Source organism: Orcinus orca, chromosome 4, assembly GCF_937001465.1.
Source record: "Orcinus orca chromosome 4, mOrcOrc1.1, whole genome shotgun sequence".
NCBI classification, from domain to species: domain Eukaryota; kingdom Metazoa; phylum Chordata; class Mammalia; order Artiodactyla; family Delphinidae; genus Orcinus; species Orcinus orca.
The window spans coordinates 123879743-123890137 of NC_064562.1; the positions used below are offsets into that span (position 1 = coordinate 123879743).

A 10395-nucleotide genomic window follows, 5' to 3' on the forward strand; every position below is an offset into this window, starting at 1 on the left:
CTTCCTTCCTTTCCTTTCTTTCTCTCTCTCTTCCTTCCTTCCTTCCTTCCTTCCTTTCTCTCTCCCTTTCTTCTTTCTTTCTTTCTTCTTTCCTTCCTCCCTCCCTCCCTCCCTTCCTTCCTTCCCTCTTTCTTTCTCCCATTATTTTCTTGTAAACATTCAAAGGGAGGCGCTCTCTGGAGACATCAGGAGGTTCATCTCCATTCTCGTTTTGAGCATATTCCAATACCATAATCTACTCAACAAAAGTAACAAGCCTTATGCCCTAAGGATAAATAACAGGGACTCAGCCTGTTATTTGTTGGGAGGGATAATATATACCGTGTTTCAGACACCTGCTTTAACAATAATTGCACTTCTAATTTCTCTGAAACTATACAGATTACAAAACATTCACTTGACTTATCTGGTTCAGTCCTCAAAACAGCCGCGTGGGAGATGAGCCTGAGAGTCACCATCCCCTTTAACACACGGGGACAGTGATTGCGGATCTACCTGATGGTGAACTTGGAATTCATTCCTAGGTTTCTTGACTCCTTTAGGATGATCTTTTCACACTGATCAAATTTGAAGTTAAACATGTGGACAGAAGGAAACCTAATTAACTATAACGTTAAATCATAAATTATTTGACGAAGTAGAGATCATCTGGTTTAACCCCTCTGTTTTGTAGATAAGAACAGCTAGGTACAGGAAAGGTAAAATCTCGCTCAGGGTCACGCAACTACTTAGCCATAGAGTTTAGATGAGATCATTTCATTCCTTGTGTTTTGAAAGACAGCAGAGAAAGCCTGATTTACCCATAAGAACACACTTGCTAAATGTTTGTAACTGACCTTTTTCTTGAATAAAGTTGTTTTTAATTAATATTAATGCCCTGCAGGAGTAGTAGAATAACATTGCCTAAGACAGGTTGAGAAATGGAGTTCTATGACGAACAGTGTGTTAAGAATTCTGTTATCAGTGAAGGGCAGAAGGCACTTAGGAAACTTGCAACAAATCCCAATCACGTAACCTTGGTCTAGTTCCATACTTGAAAGAAGTGTACGCCTGCTCTCAAACCACCTAGACCTGGTGAAGTCACAGACAGTCATGCTCCCTCCGTAAACTCCATGGTCCCTTGTTATTTCCAGTGCTTTAAAGTATGTTCTTTAAATAATGCTGGACTAAGGGTCTTGGATTCTTGAGCTGGTTCTTCCATAAACTAGCTGGGTTTCTTGATCTTTTGGAGGCCAAACTTCTTTAAAATGTTCAAATTTTGTGTTAAAAAGAAACCCCAATCATTCTCTGACTAACAACATTATAAGGAAGGCTAAAAAGAGACCACGACTGTGGAATGAGTGTCAGGATTATTAAGATCTCATTGCTCTTGTCTTCTTTGTTCTTTTATTATTTTTTAACCAGACCTTTCAGTAGGGTTGACTACTCCTTTCTCCTTGAAACGCTTCCCCTTTTGATTTCTCGACATGACCACACTTCCTTGATTTTCTTTTTCTCTCACTCAACATTCTCAACATTTAACTTGGTATCTCTGCGAGTAGGATCCTGGGCTTTTCCTTTTCTCTTGTACTCTTTCCCAAGGCACCCCAGAAATAATTCCCTTGGATTCAGAACCCATCAAGATGCCAAAATTACACCTCTACATAGATTTCTCTTCTCAGTCCCAGATTCTCATCTCCACTTCCTTTCTTGACATCTCCACTGTGAGGTTTTGTAGATACCTCATACCTAATGAGTCCAAAATGGAAGCTTTGAACCCACTCCCAAAACTACAGCTTCCAATAAACCCCCCATCGCCAGGCATTTATTCATTCATTCAAAACATATCAAATTATCAGTGTGCCACTGAACGTTTCAGTTGCTGGAGAGAAACAGTGAACTAGACTGAATGTGCCTGCCTTCAGTGGCTCTTGCTTCAGATCTGCACTGTCCAGTACATAGCCACTAGCCACAGGCGATTATTAAGGACTTGATGTGGCTAGTCGGAACTGAGGTGCACTGTCAGTATAAAATACACACTGTATTTTGAAGACTCAGTACAAAAAGAACAGTAAGATCTCTCATTATTTTTTTTTACAAATTTACTTTACTTATTTATTTTTGGCTGCGCTGTGTCTTCGTTGCTGCGCCATGGCTTTCTCTAGTTGCGGCGAGCGGGGGCTACTCTTCAATGCAGTGTGTGGGCTTCTCATTGCGATGACTTCTCTTGTTGCAGAGCATGGGCTGTAGGCGCATGGGCTTCAGTAGTTGTGGCTCGTGGGCTCTAGAGCACGGGCTCTAAAGCGCAGGCTCAGTAGTTGTGGTACACGGACTTAGTTTGCTCTGCAGCATGTGGGATCTTCCTGGACCAGGACTCGAACCCATGTCCCATGCATTGGCAGGCGGATTCTTAACCAGTGTGCCACCAGGGAAGCCCCTCCCATTATTTCTTATTTTATTTGCTTATTGAAATAATATTATGGATATATCGGTTTAAGTAAAATATATCATGAAAACTAATTTCACATCTTTTTTAATGTGACTACTAGCAAATTTTAAATTACCTATGTGTTTTGCATTACTTTTAAAAAAAATTTTAAGTGGAAGTAGAGTTGATTTACAATTCTGTGTTAATTTCAGTTGTACAGCAAAGTGATTCAGTTATACATATATATATTCTTTGTATATATATCTATATTTTTTTTTTCAGATTCTTTTCCATTATAGGTTATTACAAAATATTGAGTATAGTTCCCTGTGCTATACAGTTGGTCCTTGTTGGTTATCTCTTTTATATATAGTAGTGTGTATATGTTAATCTGAAACTCCTAATTTATCCCTCCCCTCCCTTTCCCCTTTGGTAACCATAAGTTTGTTTTCTATGTCTGTGGGTCTATTTATTTCTGTTTTGTGTATAATTTCATTTGCATCTTTTTTTAACATATAAGCGATATCATATGATATTTGTCTTTTTCTTTCCCACTTATTTCATTTAATATGATGATATCTATGTCCATCCCTCTTGCAGCAAATGGCATTATTTCATTTTTTTTAAGGCTGAGTAATATTCCATTGTATATATGTACCACATCTTCTTTATCCTTTCATCTGTCAGTGGACATTTAGGTTGCTTCCATGTCTTGGCTATTGTAAATAGTGTTGCTGTAAACACTGGGGTGCATGTATCTTCTTGAATTATGGTTTTCTTTGAATATATGCCCAGGAGTGGGATTACTGGATCATGCATTACTTTTCAATTGGACAGCATTATTCTTGATGGACAGAGTAAACAACTAAACAAATAAAATAACAAGATAATGGCTTAAGTTGCTTTAATTGTGGTAAGTGACTTGAAGGAAATAAACTGAGGGACATGATCCTCAGCCAGAAGCCTGGGAGCCCTGGATAATCTTTTTCTCAACTCCATCCCCATGTCAAATTATTTTTAAGTCCTGTTGCCTCCACTTCAAAATACATCGTAAATCTATGTGCTATCACCCTATCAACTACCACCCTGTGTAAGCCTTCTGCATCTTGCAAGACTATGCAAATATGCTCTGTTAACTCATTTCCTTGCTTCCCCTTCCCACCCTATGCAGCGAGATCATGTTCCTTCCCTCCTTAAAACCCATCAATGTCTTCCAGCGCTCTTCTCCAGGCTCATTTTGGACACCCTCCACCACCGAACACACACAACACACCCGTCTCCCTTGTCCTTCATCACTTCAAAGACTGCATTTGCTTCAGTTTCAGTTTAAACATCAGTTTAAACAGTCAGCCTCAGAGAGGTCATTCTTGACTATTCTGTCTCAAATAGTTCTTAATGAATTAAAAAAACTAATCTCTCCCCTGTTCCTCTGTCTTAATTTCCTCTTTGGTCTTTATCTATCTTGTTCATCATTGTACCCCAGCACTAGCACAGCCCTTGGCATATGGTAGACTGATAAATATTTGTTGACGGACTGACTGAAAGGGAAAATCCATTTAAAGACTTAGTACCTTGTTTTGAAGATGAAAGTTCTTACAGCCATTTAGCCCTGTGTGTTGACTGCCAACTTACATTTTTAACTATTTCTTTAGGTGAGAGATATTTAGACTCATTATCTTTTATGGGAAAGCAAGTTAACTGTTACATGAAAGATCACTTCCCCATTGTTTAACTTATTTCACAATGTGGAATATATAATATTAACTAAGTACCACGAATGGTCTTTAAATAAAAGACAGACACATAATAGCACCAAAATAAAGATGGATAAAGTCAACAGATCACCCTATGAAATACGTTGTCAAAAAACAAAGGTATTCTTGATATATTTTCTCATGTGCTTCTCCATCCTATGACTATTTGGTAGGAGTGGGTGCTGGAGTGCCTTTCCTCCCCGAAGTTGATGTTTCCTCAGTTTGGGTCCTGACCCTATTGATTGGCTCACCCTGTTGAGTGGGTTCTGACCTGAACGTCACAGATTTCTCAACCATCTAGGCTTGGTCAAACAAACCATACTGGTGCATGACTGAAATGAGAAAGCACAGCTCACATGAGTTTGGGACTTAAAGAATTCCACTCAATAGACTGATGTGAGAAGAGTCTGAATGGCAGGTTTTAATTTTTAAGTCAGTGAGAAACATGCAAAGGCGAATGCAGCGTATGTCCCCAGCAACAGAGGTTTTCCAGCTGTTGCCAAACCCAAGTTTATGTGCCCAACACACAGTGAGGCAAAGAAAATTGAAATGTCAGAGTTTGGAGCAGGGAAATGTTTATTGCAGGGCCAAGCAAGGATAACGGGTGGTTGGTGCTCAGAAAACCCTAAATCCCTGATGGTTTTCAGGGAAGAGTTTTTATAGGCAAAATTTGGGGTGGGGGCTGCAGTGTGTGTGACTTTCTAATGATTGGTTGGTGGTGAAGTAACAGGGGAGTGGTCCAGGAATCTTAGGCTCAGCCTGAAGTTACCATCTTCCACCTGGGTGGGGGGGCCTTAGTTCCTGAGGAAGAACTCAAAGATACATTGTTATGGATATTCCCTGGGGAGGAAGCAGGACCCTGCCCCACCTCATTTCTTGACTGCTCCTCCCCTATTTCTACATTCCCTCTCTTCCCTGATTAGCAACTGTTTGAATCTGCCCTTTGGAATTCAGGGAAAGTTAAGGAGGCTGAATGAACTCTGTTTCTTACAAACAAGAAATTGGGGGAGGAGGGAGCAATGCAGAGAAACGATTTGTACCTGGGAGGCCCTCACAGAGTCGTGCTTTGTTTCAAGATGAGGGCATAGGCATACACAGAGGGAAGACCATGTAAAGACATAGGGAGAAGATGGCCATCTGCAAGCCAAGGAGAGAGGCCTCAGAACAAACCAACCCTGCTGACAGCTTGATCTCAGACTCCTAGCCTCCAGAATTGTGAGACAATAAATTTCTGTTGTCTAAGCTATTCTATTGCAGGAGAATGAGGCACAAGAAAATGGTCACATCTCAGGTCTCAGCCAACTCCTTGGGACAGGCCACCAAGTGAGGGTCCTTGACTTTGCCCAGGGAAGCATTCAAGCGTAAGCCATAGTAAAGGGAAAGCAAGTTTATTTAAAGAGATACACATCCTATAGGCAGAATGTAGTCTGTCTCAGAACGTGAGAGTGGCCCTGGGTTGTGGGGTGGTTAGTTTTTATTGGCTGGGTAATTTCATATGCTAACAAGTGGGAAGAATATTCTAACTATGTTGAAGAAGGGGCAGGAATTTCCAGGAACTGGGCCATCACCCACTTTTTGGCCTTTTATGGTCAGCCTGGGAACTGTCATGGCACCTGTGGGTGAGTCATTTAGCATATGCTAATATATTACAATAAGTGTATAGGGAGGCTCAAAGTCTACTGGAAACTGAATCTTCCTCCATCTTGGGCCTAATTGGTTGTAACCAGAATTTTTTTTAAACAAAAATATGGAACGCTTTACAAATTTGTGTGTCATCCTTGCGCAGGGAACATGCTAATCTTCTCCTGTCGTTCCAATTTTCGTATATGTGCCGAAGCAAGCACATGGTGGTAACCAGTTTTTGTCATATCCTCAAAGGCTGTCATTCTTTTAAAGGTTGTGCCCTTGGGACTTCCCTGGCGGTCCAGTGGTTAAGACTCTGAGCTGCCAATGCAGGGGGCGAGGGTTCCATCCCTGGTTGGGGAGCTGAGATTCCACATGCCACCCAGCATGGCAAAAAAAAAAAGAAAAAGTTGTGCCATGCCCCCTTCCTTCCTGTCTCAATTCGATCTGTAGTACTTTGCTATGACAGCCCTAGCAAACTAGTACACCATAATCATTGTATTTTTCAGATGAGAAAACTGAAGAGCAAAGAGATTAAGTAACTTCTCCAATTAATAAATGAAAGAGCCAGGATTTGAACGTTGGTAAACTGATACCTAGACTTGTTCTCCTACCTATTGTGCATGCTCTCTGTGTGGATGAATCGATAAAGAAGATAACTGGATAGAGGGCAAAGAGTTTCCTTCTTGCTCCAACTGGATCACACGCAATTAGGCCAATTATTGAAATGTATTTTCCAAGGATGTAATCCATATAAGGTCTTGATGTTTTCCTCTGCAGGAGCTGGCAGAGGTTGGGGGCAAGTAATAAAGTCCCCGAGTCAGCAACTGATGGGCTGGGGAGGTGCGCTGAGCTCCGCAGGACGTTTATAGAATGTAGATTGAGCTAGACTCTTGCTCCATACATTGCTCTGCACTCCTGTTGTTCCCAGCAGATCTTGCTGGAGTACCTCCTTCTGGCCTCTCTTGACAGCTGTACATCTATTAATACTGCAAACAAACAAAACAAGCAAACAAAAAACCCCTCATATATCAAGGAACACACTTAAAAAACATGGATGTAGATAATCTAAACATTGGAGCTGTTACAGCTGAAGTGCTTTTAGTTCTAAGTAGGGAAAGCATTCTGTGACCTGTGAGTTTACACCTGGATCCTCCACTGGTTGGGGTCATGAAAAGCATAAGCTCTAGAAAGACTGAATTATTTTACATGGGAAAGGAAGGTCTGTTTCTCAGTGTACACTGCGGGGTAACACGGGACAAACTTGCCTAGTGAAAGGAATCCCTCAGGAAGTTTTTTTTTTTTTAATTAATTAATTTTTGGTTGCATTGGGTCTTTGTTGCTGCGCACGGGCTTTCTCTAGTTGCGGTGAGCAGGGGGCTACTCTTCGCTGTGTTACGCGGGCTTCTCGTTGCGGTGGCTTCTCTTGTTGTGGAGCATGGCCTCCAGGGCGCAGGGGCTTCAGCACTGTGGCTTGCGGGCTCTAGAGTGCAGGCACTGAGCCTACTGAACTTCAGCACTACTGAAGTTGTGCTCACGGGCTCTAGAGCGCAGGCTCAGTAGTTGTGGCTTGCGGGCTTAGTTGCTCCTCAGCATGCGGGATCTTCCCGGACCAGGGCTCGAACCTGTGTCTCCTGCACTGGCAGGCGGATTCTTAACCACTGCGCCACCAGGGAAGCCCAGGAATTTTGTTTAAAGAACAGATTCCCAGACCCCCGCCCCATTCCAGCATGGGACTCTGGGAACCTGTATTTTTACCAGACGTCATAGATTTTTATCATCAGGCAAGTTTGAGAAACATTTTAATAGGAGAGAGGCTAGAGCCACGAAGCCATTTCGACACATCTCTGCTATTCCCAGTCTAAGATCTCACTATCTCTTTCCTGGATTATACCAACATCCTCTTATTACAGCTCCAGGTTTCATCGTGGGTCCCCTCCAGTGCCTCGTCCTCAGAGCAGCCAGAGTGACACATTTAACACGAAAGCTGGGTCATTCCACGTCCCTGCAAATATTTCTTCATGATTTCCCACTCTACTTCGGAATACAGCCCCCAATCCCGAGCAAGGCCTGCTAGCCCTGTGTCCCCCAGCCTTGCCTCTTGCTCTCTCCCTCTTTTAGGCTCAGGACCAGGTGCACTGGCCCTCCTCGGAGCTGCCCTCCTGGCACTCACCCTACACACACCTCTCCCCACTCGACTCAGGTCTCAGCATCCACCATGCTTGCTCCTTGTGGCTTCAACCCCCATCACCCTCCCCGCTCCCCACTTAGGAAGCCAACGCCAACCGACCTGTCTGCTGTTATTAATCAATAAATTAGCTGTGTTTAAAGCCTAGTTTTTCCTCTCAAGAATTAAAGTTCCCTGGGCCAGAAATTGGGTCTGACATTTTCCCACTGTTTCCCCAGTGTCTGGTCCATGGCCCAACACATAGTATGTACTCAAAAATGTTCTAAAAGTAAACATCAAATTTAGTAACCAGTATAATAACAGTCATAGCTACTTCCGCCCACGTGGTTGGCATATGCTGGGTGCTTTGACTTCTATCTCTCCAGTCTTCATACCAGCATGTGGTTGTTATTGTCTCCATTTTCAGAGAAGGGAATTGAGACTCAGAAGGCTGCATGCTTTCCTCCAGGTCACAGAGCTGGTCTGGGGTCAAGCTAGGACAATATCTAAAGTCCATGCCCCTTCCATTCTGCCTGACTGCTGAGGTGCTTCCTGGTACACTATAGTTACCTGCCTTCTTAAAACTCCTCTCTTAGGAATTTCCTGTTTATTCTCTTCTTGACACTGCCAAGCTAGTCTCTGCTAACAGAGACAGCTTCTTGCAGGTTTGGCTGAAACAGATAGCTGCTTTTCCAGGAGAAAGTCTGTTTGAGGCTTACAGGCAAATGGAAAAAAAAAAAAAAAGCTATCAATGCAGCAGCATTAGGCAGGTGCCTTAGTGTTCTTTAAAGTGAAAAAGTTCCGAAATGTAAGTCTCTTTAGGTGACTAAGTACAGAACTAACAGATGACAGTGCAAGAATACACAGGGGACATGGGAGTGCCAGGGCCCCCAGGCCGGCTGCCAACAAGCAGCCTCCTGGGAACTGGCAGGTCTTAGGAGCCGCGTGGCTGCCGAAGGGACTTGGCCAACAAGATTCCTTTCTCCCCTGCTTGCCACTGAGACTAAAGGATGAAGAGAGGCAGGCCAGGGGCAGCCAAGGTTATATAACATGTATGTTCTATTTTTTGAAATGGAAGTAAAGTGTTGTCTAGTTTGATACTGTAATGTTTTTAAAAAATAAGTATGCTGAGGTTTTCATGGCGTTCAGTTTTTTTTTAAAAATAAAATTTATTTATTTATTTTTGGCTGCATTGGGTCTTCGTTGCTGCGCGCGGGCTTTCTCTAGTTGTGGTGAGCGGGGGCTACTCTTTGTTGCAGTGCGCGGGCTTCTCGTTGCGGTGGCTTCTCTTGTTGCGGAGCCCGGGCTCTAGGCACACAGGCATCAGTAGTTGTGGTGCACGGACTTAGCTGCTCCACAGCATGTGGGATCTTCCCGGACCACGGCTCAACCCGTGTCTCCTGCATCGCCAGGCAGATTCTTAACCATTGCGACACCAGGGAAGTCCGACATTCAGTTTTTGTTCCTTGAATTTCCTCCCCAGTCCACAGTTTGCCTGACAGAAAGACCCGTGGTAGGTTGTGTGGTGGCCATTTGCTCCTGTAAAGCCAGAGTCATGCCTCCTCTGGGAGCGAGACCTACCATGGAAAGTAAAACGCCTTGAGGAGATTTCTGGATGGGAAATCACAGGCAGCAGGGAGGGTCTTGTAGCAGAGGGGTCATGAGCCTGAACTGCTGTGCCTGGGAAAGTGGGAGAAATTCTTGTTCGGGAGATGCGGGCTCAAGAGAGGAGGGGGAAGGAGAGAGAGAGGAAGGTTATAAGGGGGAAGCTGGAGCTTGTGTGTGGAAGGAAATGGTCAAGGAAACTTCGTTTTAAAGAGCAGGGTTGTCCAGTACATACCCTTGGGGCCTGCTGTGGAAATCAAGGGACCGGGGTTGAATTCTATAAAGGGGTCCACAGTGCTGAGTGGGAACCATGATTCAGCAGAGGCGGAACCTGGAGGCAGAGCTGGACGAGAACAAACAGCACCTTGACCCCTCCTGGGACTTCACCCAAAATGTACAAAGGAGTTTGCAGACACCGTTTCCTAGATTTCCAGGGGGCAGGGAGACCCCAGCTGACATCTGGTTTGCGTCTGTAGAGAGTTCCTTTCCCAGACTTGTCTCTCAACTTCATCTTTGGCATCTCTTTTTCTTTTATAGGGAAACCGTGGTACAAGGAACAGGAGTTTTGGAGACAGACTGACCTGAATTTGAAACTGAGCTCTGTTTCAACTGTTTAACCCAGTTGAACGACAATTTTGTTAGCTATAAAAAGCAACTCAAAAAATTTTGCAACTATCCCTGCAGGCACTCCCTATGCCTCTTCCCTGCTTTACTTTTCTCTGTAGAACTTATCACCTTCTAACATAATAAATTTTTTACTGATTTCAAAAAAAAAAAAAAGCATCTCACAGGACAGGATTACGAGGAGATTTAAATTAAATGACATATCATACATGGGT

At 43.4% G+C, this 10395-nt stretch overlaps 1 non-coding gene across 1 annotated transcript; it reads right to left on the minus strand.

Annotated features, from left to right (window-relative positions):
* Positions 1-5902: 5902 nt before the first annotated feature.
* On the minus strand, positions 5903-6005 carry LOC117201245 (U6 spliceosomal RNA). Its single transcript, XR_004483245.1, has one exon. It is a non-coding gene; the product is annotated as a U6 spliceosomal RNA (small nuclear RNA).
* Positions 6006-10395: the final 4390 nt, after the last annotated feature.